Consider the following 20,259-nt stretch of genomic DNA (forward strand, 5'->3'; position numbering starts at 1 on the left):
GAGGCCAACTCAATGAAGAGAATATTAGACTTTGTCGTACACTGGTGGTTGCTCACGTAATTGCAATGATTGAGCTCAGAATATGGAGGGTGCTGAAGCCTTTGCCTTTCCACAACCAGTTGATGCTGTAAGTTTCCAGCTCAGTGGAGCAATGGGAGAAGAGTGAGTACGTTTGAAGAAAGCCAAATTCTGATTCAACTTTATTTTTCTTTGCTTTTGGTCTTGTTTTTTTCTTTTCTTTTCTTTTTTTCAGGTATACAGCACTAGTCCTGTTTTCTCAGAAATCTTGGAGTTGTTTCTCTCTGTAATGCTTTGATCAGATTTGACTAGGAACAAAAGCACTGAATCAAGATTATCAATATCAAGAAAACCTGAATATCTGAGGTTTTTAGGCCTTGGTCTTGGCTTTTATTTTGTCCTGACTATTGTTATATATGTCTGTGCCTAAAAAAGTTCAATAGGAATTAGAGATGCATGCCAAGGATCCATGTCTCATCCTTTACTGAATATTCTTGCACCTGGGGCAGAAGGAAAAGAGGAAGGAAGGCTCTGGAATACAAGTTCTGAAGGGAGGATGTGGCAGGGTTTGGGTTGGCCTCTTGTCCCACGTAACTAGCGATAGGATGAAAGGTGATAGCCTCAAGTTGCACCAGAGGAGGTTCAGTTTGGATATTAGGAAGAATTTCTTCTCAGAAAGTAAGTGGTGAGGCATTGGAACAGGCTGCCCAGGGAGGTGGTGCAGTCGCCATCCCTGGAGGTGTTCAAGAGCTGTGTGGACGTGGTCAGTGGGCATGGTGGGGGTGGGTTGGCAGTTGGACAAGATGATCTTAGAGGTTTTTTCTAACCTTAATGATTATGATTCTATGATCCTCTTGTTTATTATCCCTGATGTAAAATGCCAGTCCAATTCAGCAGAAAGCCATGCTTTCTATCTAAAGCTTCCCAACAATACAGCCCTAGCTGCTGACATTTGCGCCGCAATATCACCCAAAATTGATTTGTGAGGGCCTAAACAGTGTGGTAATAGGACATCAGCAGCACTGCTGCTCTCTGTGATAGCCCTGCCACTGCTGATGCTATTGGAAGGATTGCAGAGGTGACAGCAGTGAAGGACATTTTAAAAAAACTAAAGATCATTGAAACTCTGTGAATATATTGGTCCATATGGGCCCTCACTTGTGAAAGGCAGAGTATTTGTTTAGATTTGCAGATTGGATTAAGTGGAAGCAACAGTGTGCCTTGCCATTCCTCTGATTAGGAGAGGTTTATATGCCTGCTCTCTTTCTTAAAAGCTAAATTTATCATTAGCTGTCTTGGCAAGGGAAATTGGAATGAAATTTCAAGCTATTAACTTTTAACAGATAAATTTACTTATTGACCCCTTCCATAAAGAGGAACAGAGGAGACAGCCACGTTGCATCAGATCACAAGTCCACTCATCCCAGCAGCCGGTAGCAGAGTGGCAGTGGTGAATGCTCCTGTGTAAATGTCAGAACAGTGTCTGTGCCTTGCCTGGTTCTCCTCCCCAGTCTCTGGCAATCAGGGCCTGAAAAGCTTCCCATTTTGGTAATCTAGGATTTATTTCTAAGACTGAACCTTACAGCAAAAGCTGCAGAATGAGAAAGATTTTCAACGATGTGTAAAACTGTGAGAAATAGAGAAAATGGGAGCATTTGAGCAATGTCTTGTTTACATCAGGCTGGGCAGGAAGGCTGCCTGCTGCTGCGCTACGAACTGGCAGGCCTTGGCCCCTTCTTTTTCTCTGCCACAGCAAATTCCAAGCAATGTGGTCTTGGAGATTTCCAGTCCCAGCTGTACAAGTAGTCGATCTCGTCAGCTGGTGGTGAAGGGATCCGTTTACCTTCATGACAATTAGAAAAAAAAAAAAAACCAAAAAACATGCAGGTGGAAAAAGACTGATTTATTTCTAAGGTAGAGGAGCATCAAAAGTTCCTCCTCTACCCTAGTGGTCTCCAGTGCTGAAGTGTTCCTGCAGCTCCAAGCAGAAAGTTGCAAAGGTCGCTGTTTGTGTTGGTTCTCTTAGCATATGTTCCTGAAATCTTTTTTCACTGTGGCCAGAGAACCAGCTATTTTCACTAACACTTTGTGATAAATAGGCTAGCAGAGGAAAGAGTGGGTGATGGGCAATAAATATTACAGGTTTCATTCCTGTTATCCTCACTAGAACTCCCTCTGAAACCTTACCTCTCTTTGTCTTATGAACAATGCCTATGTCCGCGGTGTACAAGCTCTTCTCTCTCACCATCCTTTAGTAACTCAACATCTGTAGACTGGAGCTGAGGATTCACGGGCAAATAGATAGCGGAGCTAAAAATGAGCACAAAGGTGATCTGAACTAAATCTTTCAAAGCTTTCAGGCCACGGTGCTTTGATTAGCGAGCAGACAAGAAAGCTCTGTACCCTCACAACCTCATCCTGTAACTAGCTGCTCTTCTAGGCCAGGAGTCTTACATGAGCAGAAAGTGGGAAGATTGTTATCCCTTATCTCTCGTCAAACTTTGTCATCAGTTTTGAATGTGACATTTAGTAATGTAGCAACAGTAGAGCATAAAGGAAATAAAAAAAAGGAAAAGAGGAAAAACACCCTCTCAGACTCCACATAAGAATAGCTTCTGCCATTTGCCTTTTGTATCCACTGCTGAGGTATTTGAAAAGAGCGGGAGATAAGTAGCCTTATGACTACGACAGATTAGCAGGCTCTGAGGTACCAAACGCGGATTGCTGCTGCTGGGAGTATAATGGCTATTGAAACTCACATTTACACAGACATTTCCACAGTGGCACTGCAAAGAGGGGACTGTAGAGAAGGCTATGGACCATAAAGGCTGCAATCATGCTAAGTAACACCAAGAGCAAAAACGCTGCCACTGGTAAGTAGCACTGACCAGTTCCTGCCATTTGGAGATCCTCTCTGACTTCAGATTATGAATCTTCCTCAGAGAAAAAGGACACGCTTCAGCTTGGAAAGTTCCTGCTAGAGACATTCTGCAGAGAAGTGAATGCATGTCCCTGACGTGCATCAGAGTGAAAAACTGCCACAGGGTGTCTGCTATGCTGCCAGGTTCTCCGAGGCAGCTCAAAGGCTCACCTCTGGTGAGCCAGTGGAGGGAGCTCAGGGGCACAAAGGTAAGATGGAGTTTTTGGTTTCTCTTAAAGCCTTTGGTTTTGCTTATGATTTGTTTTGCAGAGCTCATTGAACAAGGATGGGGCTTCATGCTAGGTGCTGTGGCTTAGCGTAGCTACAGAGACATGTTGTGTGAGTGCCCTCAACACACAGGCTACAACGTGTTGTGTCATCCAAGATGTGTTTCAGAGAGTGCATCAGGGCTGCACAGGGGTGGTTAAGGCAATAATGACTTCTGCTTTCCTTGCTTTAGCTCTGGAATGTGAGAGGCTCAGAAACAGCTGCATCAGGGTTGCATGAGGACAAGGACATTACTAATTCTCAGACACCATCTGTGATGGAAATGGTGAAGCATTCTCAGTACTCCCAATATCCAGACTTGTAAGGTCAGTATTACTGTTCCCATATCATACCTGGGGAAATGGACAGGGTCACCAAGCAGATCAAGGACAGACCTGGGAAAATAATGCAGATATCTTTTCTTCAAGTCTCCTGGTCTAACCCATTTGCAATTTCCTCGCTATCTTCTGATAAAGACACATATCAGTTCTTTTTTCATGTCAGTATATTGTACAACGCCTACATCCACAGCCCCTGAGCACCTTCCCAAGCATTTGGAGCTTTATCTTTCCAGAACCCCTGTGAAGAAAATACTAGAAAGTCTCTTTAACACTTGAGGAACAGCAATGCAAGGGGTTAAGGTGTGCACCATTGCCTTTGGTTTGAAGAAATCCAAGATTACAGAGAAAGCTGAACTAGAATAAATAATGATAGCACAAGTCCTGGAAGAAAGCACTGTTATAACTTGATATTGGATATTTAGATGTAGAAACCTTAATACATCCTCTGCCAGGGAAGAGAGGCAACATACCCACCCAACTTTCATGTTTGCACCTCTCTGGAGAATAGAATTTGCACTCAGTTATTAGATTTCAGTTCTATCCGCACATTTCTCTCCAGCTGCTTCTGTTATTCAGCAGAAAGCTGGGATGTTTCTTTTCATCTCTTATTTGCTTTTGATTAACTGATCCCCAAGGAAAAGAGGGATTAAAATCCATATCTGTAGGCTCCCAAGGGTGTGTCCTGGACGGGGCTTATCCTCCCCTCCCATCCTGTGGATTTCCATCATCAAAGTGCAGGGACATTTCTTAGCAAAGGCAAATAACTCTAACTTGTGTGATGGGTTTGTGATATAGTTATCCCATCAGAGGAATGTGCTTTCTGGATGGCACGGTTAGCTCGGTGCTCTAATAGTAGGGGTGTAGGTTATGACCGAGAAGCATTGGTAGAGATGTGTGGGGGCGGCACCTGAGTACCAATGTGACCCGAAGGTCAGAAGTGAGGGCTGCTAACAGATTTTGGTTCGTGTCAGATTTTGATCCGAATGCCTTTATAAAAGAAGCATGTCCTTCCTGCACTGGAGTCACCAATACTCAGGGTAACTTCATTGTGTCAGAAAAGCCAAAGTTCCTTCCAGAATTGCTAAAACTCAGCATCAAAAAATTAAGGTTAAAAGCGACTCCACAGCCGTGTCTATCCCTCTCTCTAGGTAAATGTTTACTTTCTTTGTTTCTTTGTCAGTGGCACTGGCCAAGTCAACGCTGAGTTGCAGCAGGACAAAACGAGTTATTGCTGGAGCCCCCAGGGTCATCCAGAGCGCACGGACATAATGCAAGAAGCACATAACTTATTTTTACTGCGGGGAGAATACAGAAATGATCCCCAGGTCTACGAATAGAAGCAGCCAGTCCCATAACCGTTAAGGCCACCAGGCTGTCTTATTAAGGTCAGATGCAGTGTATCGTGTTGAACGCAATTATTCCACCGCTTATAATTTAGTACATTTGATTCTGAATATAAAATGAGACAATTTTCTTCCTGGGGATAAGAGAAATGTGTGCCTTTGCAGAGCAGGAGACACAATCACTCTTAGAGGGGCCAGCTTTATTTCTTCTTGATGAGGCAGGGACTCCCCAGGGAATGAGTCTGAAACAGTATCTTTGGCGGAGAGGGCAAAGTAGAAAGAAGAAAGTTTTTCCTCTGCTCATGGGGCTGTTGTGCTTGGATGGTGGCCTGTTGCTAAGTGGCCCCATGGGAACGATTCCCAAATGGATCATAGTTCTGTGGCCGGAGATTTCATTCCCTTTAGACCTCTTTCATCTCTCCATTCAAATCCTAATACTGAGATTGACCCCGTAAGCTATTAGTTGCCCTCAGCTGCCATTCTTCCTGTTTTAAAAGCAGGGCTGACAGGAACATTAAAAAAAGGGACTCGTCAGACCTGGCAAATTTTGTCATTAGGTAAGTGCAAAATACTCTTTTCACTTATTTATTTACTTATGTGTTTGTTTCCTCTTTTTGAAGTGAATGGGATTGGATTCTTTGTTTTCTTGCACTTTACGCTGAAATGTATGGTTGTGCCAAATGCTTAAAACGTGCTGCCAAATCCAGAGAGCAGCATTTTGTATGTTCTTTGTTCAGGCATGAATGCCTGTGCAAGGTGCAAAGTAAGACTAGCTCAAATACCACAATAGTCCCAATCAGAGAATGTTACTAGCAAATGCTAAAACAGGGCAGCACATTTCCTTGGCTTCTCTGCCTCTTGTCTGAAAACAGGATCACTGAATCTGGGCATAATTCTCACCCTATAAAGCTGGCACAAAATCAGAATGCTAAGTAGAAAACAGCCCTACCTGCTGTCTTGCTCACTTGCAAACTAGAAATAAAATTATTTTTTTAAAAGCTGGGCCCATATGGGAATTATAGCATTGCCAGTTTGTTCCCTCAATAGCTTTCAGGTGTCCTGTGATCACCTGTAACTGCAGCACAAAATGGACAGCAAATGATGCACTTATCATTAAAATACCCTCTAGAACCAATTCACTTCATACCCAAAAGGGAACTAAGGGTTTTGGTTATTCTCTAGTCCCATTAGATTTTTCTCCTGATTGGCTGATAGCCCTGTGAAACGTTCTGGGTGATGGCAGTGCTGACAACAGTGTTCCCTCCCTCAAGAAGTGCATTCATGGTGAGTGCTCTTTATTATAGCAGCACAGGGGCTGGGCTCAGGCTATAAAGAAGAACCCCTGGAATAAGTGTATTTCCTCCTTCTGCAAGTGAGGTGATCTCCCTCTGGTGTCCTCAGAGAGACAAGTACATGCTGCCTGCCAGTACAAGTTTAAAGGTCCTGAAATCACAGGTTCTTGAATCATTTGGTGTCCTGGGTCATCATCCGTAGGAAAATGAGTGTGATCTATGTGAGCCCTTAGGAAGAAAGACTTCACCTGCACAAAGACACAGCTGGTGCTAACAGCCCCCAGAGCCCTATTGGATGAGCCCTGGCCAGCTGTGGTTAATTATACCACGTTGTTCTAGTGGTGGCTATTAAGGATGTTAACTCATTCTTCTTTCAGCTCCTCCTAGCAGGGGCAGACAGAAGGCAATTCTTTAGGAAGGTAAAATAAAGGGAGATCTGCCCTCATCTCTTCTTTCAGCAAGCAGAAATAAATGTTAGCAGAGCAGTCATTCTCTGCTCCTTCTTGAAAAAGAGACGCTTTCTTATTAAGCTTGTCCACACAACAGCAAAGCCTGAATCTGACATCTTCTTCTTTGTCTGCTGACATCAAAGAGTGAAAAAGCATGGGTTTTAACTGTAAGTTCATGAATTAACTTCTTAGAGATTTTTTTTTTTCCTCCCACTCCAACCTGGAGAAAGGTTCTAACTTTGCACTGAGAAATAACAAAGTTGGAGGGAGGCAGTCAGAGGATGAGTTTGAGAGCTTAGAGAAGCTGTCTTAGCTCAAGATGCTGGGCTGGGATCCTGTGATTTGTGTAAAAATGCAATGTTGAATTACCACTAAACACATGAATAAGTAGTGAGTGGGTTCAGCAAGAGCATCAGTATCTACTAGAGGAGCTTACTGTGCTTGGCTCAGCCTGTAGCCTCCCTGGGGATCAGCTGGCATTTAATTTTGATCACTGCAGAAGAGGGAGGCTGAGTTTGAGGCAGTACTGACTTAGCTGATGTGTGTGAGTGTTATTACAATGGGAAAATGTCTCTCCAAATGGGTTTTGCTTTGCCATTTAAAAATCCCATGTAAATGATGCACGAAGGGTTTGAAGTGGGGGGAAACAATCAGAGATAATAATAAACTATTAATAGGAACTAGTCAAGTTTCACTCAGAGGGATTAAGACTCAGTCATGTCTCATTTAAGAGTGCAGTATTAAGCCGTCCTTCAATATGACAAGGTTTATATTTTTGCTGAGTTGTTTCCAAATGAGGAAGGAAATCTCAATTAATTCAAATTTTTGCTTGTTGTCAGTCATGCCTCCATGTGTTAGCTCTCGTATTGAGAGTCCAGCCTGATGTCTGATGTATCCAGCTGCAGCAGCAATGGCTTTAGGTTTATCATTGACAAGGAGCACTTGAGCAATAAGTACCAAAATTAGGTGTCCAGCATTGGAAGTGTTGCCTAATGAAGGGACACTGACAGGAGGGGGAATAAACCCCCCCCCATTCACTGGGAGTCTCTAATGTTGCCATAGAGAAGGAATTTGAAATGGTTAATTGCTTGATTAATTAATGGTTGATTGCTTAATTGAAATGGTTAAGTCTGAGAAAAACAGGAGTTTTTCATTCATGCTGGCTGCTAGAAACAAAATCGTAGCTGTACATGGAAAAGACCAGCTCAGCATCCTTTCAGTCACCTCCGTGCAGAGCAGCTATCAAACTCGGTATCTGTATCTCGAAAAATATTGTTCCTATTCCTTCTTTTGTGACTCTGTCCCTTGGCAGATCTCACTGTTAGAAACTCTTTGTTTCCCAGTATCTCATTTTACATATCCTCTGTAGGATTTTCATACTTTAGTTTTACAGCCCATCTAAGCAGCTGAGTCAGGGAGCTCATCCGTAAAGCTTCTAGAACATATGGCACGCATGAGCCCTTGTTGGGTCACAACTGGATTCATCAACTTATTTGGCTTAGCACAACACACATATATTACATCTAGGTACATTTTATACTGTCCCTATTCAACTTCGCTATAAATGATCTTCAAATATATGCAGGCAGTTATTTTGGTCTCCTTCGGTATCAGTTAAAAAAAAACCTCAACATCAGCAGGGTTGTGGCCACTTGCTGAAGTATGCCTATTGATGTAATTATCCCAGATAACATATCATCCAGAGGTGTATTACTTTTGGTGAATGGGATCTGATCATCCTTCTCTTGTACAAGAGAAATGTACAAACTAAACTCAAGGTAGTCGTATTACTATGACTCCAGTCATTACTGCAGGAGCAAAATCAACAATTTAAGGGATTCCTTTAATCAACTTGCTGTCAGCTTTTGTAGTTTCAAATCAGTTTACTGGAATTGTCTTTGCTCTAGAATGCCTCTTTGGGATATCTAAAACATCTATCTGAAATGTCTCCCATTTCAAGAGACGTCACTCACTGTAAGCTCAAACATATGCTTTCCTCTCGAGTGTACTCTTCATTTTGATTTCCCTAGTTCTTAGCTGTGGTGTTTGAGAGCTCTTCCTCAGTACAGAACTTGGTTGTCATTGTTCTTCCCATGTTCTCCTGAGGGAAGCTGGAAGCAACAAGTTCCCAGGAGCACATGTGAAGAAAGCTTGGTGAAGAGAAGAATTACCTTCGATATGTTTTACCAACAATTTTTACTGGTGTGTGGATGTTCTAAAGAGCATGAATTTTGGATTTGTAATAGAATTAGACTTTGAAAGCCAGCGTTCACAGTTAATAAGGGGCACGAATTAGGGATAGACAAGAATATTCAGACCTTTAGAAATCTAAATGAAGCCAGCGCACTTTCAGCTACAGAATTCTTGCAACTGTTTGTGAATGAACTACAAATCATTTGACTTAATTAAAAGGTTTCCAGGTATAATTTCAGACAATGAATTGATTTAAGAAAATTCTCCAGTCAGTGAATACGCACTTCATAAAGAACAAATAGACTAGGAGATAAACATAATTCAGGAAGCTATGTACGTTAAATAATTTGCTTTAATCCCCTGAGATTTGGCTGTCTACCCTTTTTTTTTTTTCTTCCTAACTCCATGCACTCACGTACACACACACCTCCCACTTCACTCACTCTGGACAGTTCAAGTCTTGTGACATCTTATCATTAGCCATAATCACCACTGCAATGGCCATTTTGCTGGTCAAGTTCCTCCTCCCTCATCTTTTCTGATTCTGCATTGTGCACTACTGTGATTTCTCTCTGTCTTGTGGAATTAATTTTAAATGAGGAGACTTGCGTGCTTCAGTCTTTAGATGGCACCAAAACTGAATGCACTAATTAGGGAGGCTTTATGATTTCTATTATTTGCCAGCCGCAAATAGGCTTATTGTTTTGGGGATTGCAGAAGTTCATGCGCTCTGATTTTCTATGAGTTCTACATACATGCTGTCTGCAATGCTAAATCTTATGTTAATTAAAGAGTATCATCTAAATAGCAACAATTGCACTAGCAGCTTTGAAGTGCACTGTATGTTGGGAAAAATTGTACTGAATTGAACTACAAGAGACAACAACATATAATCAGACTCTTAAAATATAACATTAAATGGTGAGCTTGTCTGATGTTGGTAGAGATCCTTTCAATTCCTTCCTATTCAAGCGTATGAAGCGGTGAAATATTTTCTTTTCATCTCAGGGCATTATTATCTTTAAGGAGTTTGTGCACTGACTTCAAGCTGTCTAGGTGATATTGACTGAAACAAAGCAATGCATACAATTGCATTTCTAAAGAACCGGTGCAAAATGATATGAAATTAAAATAGATGGAGACATTAAGTGCTCCCCAAGGGCAATAACGCTGGTACTTAATGGTCAGAGATGTACAAGAGACAAAACTAGGAGTTATTTACTACATAAATCCTAACAGACAGGCTTCTTGTAACTGGAGTTGTGGTTGAAGAGGGTTTGAAATTGCTGCTTTCTTTCAGTGCTAATGCTGAAATGGTCATAGCTCCCCAAAATGGATCGCTTCCCCTCAATCCTTCCCATATCCCAATGTCTTTTGCTGAACTATTTGTTTCTTTAACTGCAGTTGTTAAAGCATGGTCAGAAGACCAAGTCTTGGAAAGCTGAAAGATTTTAAGAAGAAAAAATTCTCTTCAGGTTCGTTTTTCTCAAGCTGAAATAGAATTGCTTGCATTGCCGTTTACTTATTTATACTGCATTTCTGAGCAGAGCACTTTTGCCTCTAATGATCAAGTGACCTAGGAGATTTGAATTTTAAAAAGTGAGAGCTTTACTGCTGCAACCTGGACTCTTGGGCTTGGTTGGTGCTAGAATTACTAAGACAAAAGAAAACTCCAGTGTGTGCAAGGGTGCTGTTCTGTCTAATCACTCTGGCTCAAGTCATTGTTTCAGTTAGCTCAAAAGAGTGAATCATGTTCATTTTTAAAAAAAAAAATTCTAAATGTGCATTCCGTAGCAATGTTCATTGCCAATCCAAGCAGTCTGCTGTAGTGTTGGTCTAAGCCAACAGCTAAAGTTTGATTTCATTAGAAAAGCAACAAGCTCTTTGTTATCTCAGGTGTTACTGCATTGACAAATAAAAGACGTGTACTGCAGCTTCTTAAAAAAAATCCTGTTTTCTCCAGGCATTTAAAGGTCTGCTGCAGCCTACGCCCTCTCTCCTTGCCTTCCACAGAGAATGCCTGATGTTTGCTGTGTGGAAGCTGACTGCCTCCTTGGTTGTATTGTGGCCCTGAATCTCTCAGTAAAATCCTGAAAAGATAATGGGGGAGATGCTGGGAAATCTTCAGGTGCTTTTCATTGGAAAAGTGAGTATGTGTGATGCTATAAGAGTAACAGAAGATTCCATAGCATCAGGGATATGGGAATAAAGGAATCCCCAGATCCTCTTGGCTTTGAGGTGCAGTGTGGCCAGTCCCCAGTGAGGGATGCTCTGGGAAGTGTCAGACTCACAATGCAAATTTTGTTACAGATCTTTTTCTCCCAGTATTGCTCACCAAATGCTGGTACAGGCTGACTAATAATTCCCTGGAGCTGTCATCCTGGGCATTCTGCAGTTGAACAAGGGCCTTAAATAATACATTACCAGCTCCTTTGTAGGCCTCAGTTTTCTTGGGTAAATGCTGAGCTCCAAGCAAGTACTGACAACACCCAGCCTGCTGCCAATGTTTTGCCTTTCTGGAACATGTGTACAGAGAAGCTGGGATGTCTCCATCTGTGGAGGCTTTCCGAACTCTTATGGATGAGGCCCTGAATGACATAATCTATCTCTGAAGCTGACTTTGACCTTGTGCATGGATTAGATTGGCTTTTGAAATACCTCCAACCTGATTTTTTTTCTAAATCTTGGAACTTCTTTTCTGTTTTGATTATTTTGACCCATCGGCTCCTTTTATTTCTTCTCTGAATGATCTAAAAAAATGCATCTCCTTAAATATATTTTTTTGAGTATAGGGAAGATAATAAGATCCACAGAAGAACACAGATGACCCAAGTGGAAATTTTAGTAGTACCATTACATCAGAGAAGGGCTTTAATTAGTACACCTGAAGTAAAGATAATCAATTCTGACTGTATCTGTTACAGACATATGAGAGGGATACTAAGCAGATAGAGACCATCATTTGTTAAAGTAAAAGGTGTCTTCTTTAACCTTGCAGAGATCTCCGCTGCAATACTTTGCTTCATTTTTTTTTGAGCAGTTTAGCAGGCAATAACTGTGAAGGGAAGGAAGAAAAATGTTTTTTTTTCTTGGACATAGGATGGAAGAAGGAAGAATTCAGAGAAGGAGAAACTGAGAAAGCAAGAAACTATAATACTAAATATGTGATGTTTTAATATTTACTTTGCTGGTGAGTTCATTCTCAGGAACTGTGCAGATTTACCTTAGCCAGTGATGAAGAACTTCACTCCTAGTGAATTCAGCTAGGATCAATGGCACTGAGCTTTGCTCTCGTGCAGAAGGGGACAGAGGATTGAGGAGGTTGGGCTGCAGATTTACTTCTCACCTGAAAGACGTTTCTTTTCCAAGGATACTATCGCAGGGGCTGCATAGTGTGATTTGGGATCTTCATTGCCTCAGAATAAGTTTCCTCCTGATAGGTGGTTTCTCTGTGAAGGTCTCCAGCCTGCATCCTGCACAGCCAGTATGGTGAGCCCACCACAAGGATGAGAATTCAGTAGAGAATGGCTTCACCTGTCCTCACTGTCACCAGCTTTCCTGGGAACAACCTCCTTCCAAGAGACTTGGAAAAAGAGCCTTTGGCCCCACTGAGTGCTCCCATGCTCACAGATGATCATTGCAGGAGGGAGCAGCCTGATGTGTGAGCAGTAATTGCTATGTCTGGTATGAAAACACAAAACTGGAGCCAATACAGAAAAAGTCACCTTGGATTATCAGATATTTATGAATCTCTGCTTTCTAAATGCTCCTTAATTTTGGATCTCTTTGAGTATGAAAGAAGCCTCAAAGAGACTGAGAAAAATGTGAAGGAAGTGAGGAGAAAATGAAAGAGAAAGGCAATCACTGTAATAGAGATGGGAGCCAATTTTCTTAAACGTCTTAGGGTCTTATGAAATCAAGTCTCTTGTAGGTTGAAGACACTTGGGGTGATTCTCATAATTTACCCAATTTACTAGGGAAAAAAAAAACACATTATAAAAAGCTTGGCATTCATTTGGCTGTAGGCAAAACAGCCTTTATTTACAAGGTCTCTTGCTAGACTGTGTATGTCCTTTTCAGGGTGGTGAGTCCCTGGGGAATTCCCCCTCATACGCATTCCTTCTCAGCAGGCAGAGAGAAGCTAATATGCAAGAATGCCTGGAAGGAGTAGCTCATCACTGTGTTTGAGTGACAGCATGTAAACCATTCAGTCTCCAGTAGAAAGGCTGTCTGCTGGTATTTCAGCTCTCTGATTGGGATTCTGCTTCCCCTCCAGTCTGGCCTCTTCTTGTCTGTTTGTTTTGCTATCGTTTGTACGGAGATCATCAGATGCAAGTACATTTGACATATGGAGATAACAGTCAGGAAAGGAAACAACATATGGCAGACAATTCATATCCATCAAGATCTGTCATAAACCCATTTTTAGCAATAGAAAAAGAAGGGTAGAAAAAGATAGCAAGTTTGAATTTAAAATAATCATGATACTCTAACAAACAGGAGGGCCTAGGGCTTGCTTTGCTAGATGATACCACTGGTTTACTGAAGCCAGTAGCAGTTGACATGCAGTGCTTCAGCAGTAGGCTAAAATCTTCTGCAGTACGTTGGCCAATTACTTTTTGACCATCCTGGCTGATTAATTACTTGTTTCAAAGCCCTGACTAAAACTAAACGCGTTGACTGTTTAGCCTATTGAATAATTACCCTGGAATACTCCTGAGGTATTCCAGGTGTTATTCCAGGGCTGTAGGGGTGAGGGAGAAAGGCAATATGGCATGTGTGCAGAAGGGTGAGTAGTCCTGGAGAACCCACTGTGGTCCTGCTATCCTCATGTATCTCTTCTGCCTTGTGACAGTGTCACATAAGAGACTGGGCTGATGGGATGGTCCAAGTCCTCCCCACTAGGGCACTAACATTGCCTGCTAGAAGGGCAGCTAGCATTTGTATGTAGCATGAGTTCAGGCTGTAGTCGAATGATGTGCAAGGATGTTTAAATATGTAGCACTAGGTCTCAGAAATACTCCTGAGATCAGTGGCCTACGGTAAGGTGTGGATGTATCCTAGAAACATGTCACTCCATTTCATTACTAAAAAAAGTGTTGATACTTTTGTTTGACTGGATTGAAATGAAAGCCCTTTTTGGCTGCAGAGTGGGGGTTTGATATGCTCTGTTTGAAACACGGCTGTATTTGGATTATTAGATTCTCATATACTGAAAAGTTTTAAAGGAATGATGACACTTCCAGCGTAGAAAAATACTGTGTATGTCACTAATATATATCATATTTAATAGTAATAAATGGCATCTCTTCAGTAAGCCACAACCATTTTTCACCAGGGGAACGTGGTCTTTTACCAAAGAAAGAGGCCTTTTACTTTTGTTTTGTTTCTTTTTTATGAGCCTTTGGAAGAGTTCTGTAGGATCAAGAGGCTCTTTTAAGACTAAGTAAACATCTGCAAGGGACTGTTTACTTTGCCCAGGCTGGTAAAGGTCTCAGGCTCAGTCATGGTTTCTCCAATTTGCCGGGAGGAAAGAGCAACCTAAAGCTCCTTCTCGTAAAACCAAAATCTGAAAAATAGCCACAATATAGTGAGAGACTTTCAGAGAGGTTCTGCTCCCAGTCCTTTTTCCTGATGATCTTTCACACAATTTTCAGTGTGACCAACTCCTGTTCTCCTCTGCGAATTGCTTTCCCATCTGATATTTACTCTGTTCCGGGTGAAGAACAGTTGAGCTGTGACAATGGGACTTGGTGGTATGACATCTCTGGAAGTGAAGTGATAGCTAATTTTGTTGGAGGAAGAAATGAAAGCTCTCTAAGATGGAAAAGGCCTGTCGAATGATTCAGGACATCTGGCTAAGAATGGAATTTTTCAACCTTATCCACGGGTTAAATGTGCTTTACTGAGCAGAGTTACAAGAGGGCGAAGCTAGGCCAAGTGCATCTTCCATTCCTGTTTGGGGAGGATGAAGCTGTTCCCTGGTCTAATAGGGTGTCAAAGCCCAGCCCTACCCAAAGCCTTGTCACAGAATCAGAATAAGGAGGTTTTGTTGTTGTTGGGCATGGCAATTCTTTACAGGTGCCAGCTGGGAGGGTTTAAAATGCAAAATGGCATTTCAATGTTTAAGAATAGCAAGTAATTTGATGGCTGTAATAGAAAAGCTTCCAGTCCTTCAGCAATGTGTTCCAGAGCTGCATAACACTGCTGATAAAATTGCCTTTGGATTCCTTGTCTAATATTCCAGCCTTTCTCTCTCTCAGCAAAACACAATAGCTTGCACTAAGCCTCCCTGGGAGGGCAGCTAACAGCACATTTACTAGACACTTCAAACATTTGATCATATTTCTCCTGAGTGTATTTAATATCTGTTAATGTCAGCAGCCCCAGCCTGATCGAAATACCTGCATTGCTGGGAAAAATGTTTAATATAAAAGATGACACGGGTAAGCAATCACTTACTGATGTCTTTTGGAAATGGATAGGTGACTACCTAACCCCCCCTACCTCGCTCCCCTCCCCGCTCTGTTACCACCCTGCTGCTGTGTGCTTCTCTGAATGCATTAGAGTGGCTATTCTGAGTATGCAGGAGATGCCAGGAATAGTTTCATGTTTCCTGCCTCATCAAACCAAATTCAATCTGTAAAAAATTAATACACCCAGAAGGAACAGTTAAAAGCATCTCCAATCAATTAATGTTAAAATGGGAGCTAGGAGGCTGATTTGTTAAAGGAAACCCAATCCAGCTCAGTGTTTGAGAGGCTGCTGGGGCAAGAGTACAGTCAGCGAGTCAAGGCATAATGTTTCCAAGGGGGGAAGCAAATAAGGTTTAGGCTAAAGCTATTAATGCATCATTCCAACTGTTCAATGCTTCAGGCCTAGGGACCCTAAAAAGAGACGCTGTTTTGGGCTGGGCAAGAAGCATCAGCAGAGAGAGTCTTTCCATAAGGGAATGGATGGCATATGCCCAACTCTTTGCACTGGACATCTGTGTCTTTTCTTTCCTCCCAGAAGGAGCTGCAGTGGGAAATACAAGGATACAGCCGACATCCTTGAGATCTGAATACTTATAGCAGCTTCGTGTGAGTCAAGATGAAAAGTTGGTACGCCATCTCTTTGGCCTATGGACTTAAGAACTGGAAGTCAAAAAAGATGAAAGAGGGTGTTGGGGTTTTTTGTTGTTGTTGTTTTCCCTGATTTCTGAGCCTCTCTTACATTCAACGTTCTCTCCACTATGACAAGGGCCAGGCTTCAATTTAGTTTGTAATGGAAACAAAGACTCATACCATCTCTTGCCTGCAGAGCTTGGAGCTTTAAGCTGCAGTTTGAAAGGCATATGGGGAAAGTTGTAAGAGCCGGCAACAAAGGTTCTCATAGTGAAATTAAACAGAAATCCCAGTAATTTTCACATAGGAGGATTAAATCTGCAACTCTTTGCTGTCTCCTACCTGAAATGCTGGTCCTCATAAAAGTGATAACTGAATTCTACTTTTTTTACCTCAAACCCTGTCAGATTGTTTTCAAAGTGTAGAAAAGTTCCAGGTTATGTCTGAATTCAAACTCATATGAAACATTCAAGTATTTTTTCTTGCTACTTGGCCTCTTAGAGGAAAAAGTTTTATAAAAAAAACTTAGGTACACTACCAGCTGAAGCCTATTATTATTTTACCTCTGATTAATGTAGGTCACACTTCTCTTCCTTGCAGCTATTAAGTATTTAGGTCCATTTATACTTTAATCCCTTGTCTTTTTCCTGTTTCTTTGTTGCTGTGTTACATCCTCACAGTCAGACAGCATTGAGATAAGTGGTAGAAAAATGGGAAGAGGGAGTTAACTCAGTAATCCAGCTTTGAAATAATAAAAAGAAATCGGCCTGAGGTAAGTGCTTGAATCCAGAGAGCTTACTGAAGGCAGAAGGAAGAGAGGGGAAAAATAAGTGTGGTAGGAGAAACTGAGGCATAAAGAGAATAGAGATACTCTGCAACAGGACCTGAGTCAATATCAGGGTGCTGTATTTGAATGCTGTTCTTCCGAGAAAGGTTTAATGGAACTGCATTTTCGTGAATGTTGACCAGATGAGTCTGGGCTAGGAGTAAAGGAGGTCTACTTAAAGCTATGATAGTGTTGCTTGGGTGTAGGTAAGTAGTTCAGCTGGTGCTGGAGTTACGCTGTTTGTTGGGCAACGGTGCTCAGGAGGAGCTCCCATGTTACCCTTTGTCCTTCTGAACAGGACCCCTGTACCTGAGAAATGCATCCAATCTGTTCACAAATCTTTGCCTCTGAGGTTTAGAGCGTGCTGTAGGCTGGATCTTTTGTGAGCACTGTGTTCTTTGAAGGAAATGATCTCATCCAGGCTCACTTTTCCTGCAAAAGGTTGGACATGATGAACTTTTGAGCTCTCTTCCAACCTGGGCTGTTCTGTGATGCTGTGAAACTTGCAGACACTAGCACCAGCTCTGATTGCAGTGAGGGAGAATCTGTCTGGTAATTGAATTTAAACTATCACCTTTTCTATTTCCTTCTTTATTTTAGGTAGAAAGTAACAGCAGCCTTCCCTCCGGTTAAATCAGAGGAAACCATAGCTGGAGAGAACTTGAATAAAACCAATTGAGATATTTTTATGTTCTCTACAAGAAGTTTATAGAGAAATACAATTATTGCTCTCCTCTGTCAATAACTGGGCATGCTGACTCCATAGTGCCCTAGGTGACGCTTCTGGTTCTTTGCTGCTCAAAAGCCAAAATCAGTTTCCCCGTGAAATTTTGAAAACAAAAATACAAATTTAAGGAGACTTCTTGGATCTCATGTTTTCTTTGCCACAACAGATCTAAACTGGATTTTGCTAAACAGAAGGCATCTTTATTTCCTTTATCTGGGTCTGGGCAAGAGGGATGATGTTGCGGCAGCCAGGGTATGGGAGACTGCATGACTCAGCTGTGTCCTACACTGAGATACAATAAAACACAGCGTGGTGCAGCTTTAGTTTTAATTCAAAATAAATATTTCCGTAGCCTACAGAATTCCTCTAATACACTTATCTGGGAGAACACAAAGATTAAAGAAATCCCGCTAATTCCTTTATCTTTCAGATACAGAGCTGAAAACAAAGACGTCCAAACCTTGAGCTAAATAGAAGAGGAAGAAGCCAAAATCTGTGCCAGAGGTTTGACTGCTGGGTTTACTCATGGCTTCAGGTAAGCTTCTTTCCCCAGATTGTTTAGCATTTCAGAGGCCCTCTGCGCTCCTCAAGGAGAGCTGTGGATTACAGGCATAAAACCTCTGCATAGCTCGCAGCCCAGGCAGAGGGAGAACAAACAAGCTAATCCAGGGTGCCTTCCAGTCCTTCGTCCTGCCTCTGACCCTGGCCGGCACCACCTGCTTCAGAGGGAGATGTAAGAACCTCACAGCAGGCAGATGCAGGGTAATCAATCCTTTCAGCCTTGTTCTCAAGCCCCATTAGATCTCATCCTGATCCCTAAATAGTTCGAGCTTGGATTAAGCCTTGCAGTATGGTATTTAATACACTCTGAAAATTGTTGTTATCATTAACTCCCATGACTCTGGAAACTAATGTTATTCCCACACAAATACATTTTCATTTTGAATCTTTCTGTGTCCTTGGTCTGCTACAGCAGTGCATATAGGTTTAAATATCTGTTTGCAAAAAGTATTTAATGGTCTGTTATATCTGTGGTTATTGCCCAGTGATTATCCTTCACTGTGTGTCCCTATCACAAACCTTTTGAAGAAAGGAGTAGGAATAAACAATATACTCTAAAGATGACACATTTCTTCATCACGGCGTGGAAAAAAAAACGTCTCAGGGATATGTTCTTTTAGCAGCCTAAGCATCACTTTGGTACCTTAAAAACAGAGAGAGGCTTTGCACTACTTCCTGCCCTAACCCTACCCCACACCTTAATCCAGGCTGCAGACCACAGCTGGCTTTTGTCCCAGCTTTTCTAGCCATTGTTAGGATGAGCAAGCTCTCACAGCAGAGCTATTTTTGCAGTCTGTCCCTTGGCAGCCTCCTTCCAGCACCCATCCAACTGGAGCAGTAGTTCTCGCCTCTCTCCCAACACCTAAGCCTTCCTCTTGCCCTATTTGTTAGCACAGCTGTCCTGAAGACCCTCAAGCGTTTTGAACACACTGCTCTTTTCCTAGAATGCCTTCTTAGTATCTTCCTTCAAGATAATTTTTTTTTTTTTGCTTGTCATAACCCTATTTATTTTGTGCAGTAACTCTAAGGAACGTTTTAGGAACACTTTAGAGCCTATGAAGAGATGTTGCTGTGTGTGTGTCAGTTCAGCTCAGTCTGCAGTGCTTACATAGAATAGCTCAAACACTTTTCATTTTTTATTTCTAACTCAATTTGGCTCTCCACAATCATTTGTGCACATAGTGCACGTGAATATATCTATGGTGATGTCCTGGACTATTTCGTAGTGTTACCTACATTATATCTCCATACCACCTGCTGTACAGCATCCTCTCCCTAGTCCCATCTGTTTACCATTTCTCCTCCTTGCTCCATGTCCTTTCTAATCCTCCTTCTTATAAAATTGCAACCTTTCTCTTTCTTCCTATAGCCTCTTTTCTTCTCCTCTCTCCTTCTTGGTGCTCTGGGCTGGGACAGGGGCTAAGGAGCACCCAAGGAGGGACCTGTGTGTGTATGTGTGAAAGGCAGAGGAGGGCCACCCAGCATAAACCCTCACTCTGAGCCATAGGAAAGAGGGAGATGGGCAGGAGAGGTGTTGCCCTCCTGTGGGGTGCTATGGTGGCACTCTGCACCAGAGGCACTGGGCACATCCTGCTATGAGGATGAGCTGTACAACAGTTTAGGAGCACTGATTGTGAGATGCCTCTCACAGGTATCGGAGGAGCATGCTGCAGGGCTGAGGCCAAGGCAGATGCACCATAATGCACAGCCCTTTGATGGCATCTGAAATTCCCATCTCTTACCCAGTTTTTCAGCACTGCTGTTTTGTACTGGCCAGTCATCTCTTTGTCGAAGATCTTCCTGAACTCACCCATCTACAGAAATGTCTGGTGCTGGTTTTGTTACTTCAGCTCAATCCCTTTTGAGGCTATTCACAAACCAAAGTGAAATAACAGTGTGGGATCCAGGGTGGAGCCTTGAGGCTTATGATGTTTGCTAAGGTGAAAATTAGGCTGTTTAATAACACATTTCTTTGGACTTTCCTCTTCTCTAAAGTCTCATCAAAAAGATATTTTACCCTTCCCTAGTGATGTCTTAATTTCTGTAGTTTCTCTGTGCCATGTTTGCTCAAAAGCATTTTATCAGTCTGAACGAGTCATGACTTTCCTCTTAACAGCAAATTCTGAGAGATCAGTGAAACAATTTTGCTTTCTGTGGGCATCAAGCTAAACTCTATTTTCTTCCTGTTCTTAATGTTATTTTCAGGGAAGAATGGC

The 20,259-nt window shown here is 42.1% G+C and overlaps 1 long non-coding RNA gene across 3 annotated transcripts in view; it reads left to right on the top strand.

Moving 5' to 3' along the window:
- The window catches only part of LOC121110313, a 92,063-nt gene that overhangs the window by 26,146 nt on the left and 45,658 nt on the right, over nt 1–20,259 (top strand). For 2 of the 3 annotated variants that reach the window (XR_005858251.2, XR_006938694.1), the window contains exon 2: nt 17,913–18,017. This is a non-coding gene — a long non-coding RNA (uncharacterized LOC121110313). Of the gene's footprint in view, nt 1–3,398; nt 3,480–17,912; nt 18,018–20,259 lie in introns of those variants that run through there. The other variant, XR_006938693.1, reaches the window with a different exon arrangement.

Source organism: Gallus gallus, chromosome 3 (assembly GCF_016699485.2).
Source record: "Gallus gallus isolate bGalGal1 chromosome 3, bGalGal1.mat.broiler.GRCg7b, whole genome shotgun sequence".
Classification (NCBI taxonomy): Eukaryota; Metazoa; Chordata; class Aves; order Galliformes; family Phasianidae; genus Gallus; species Gallus gallus.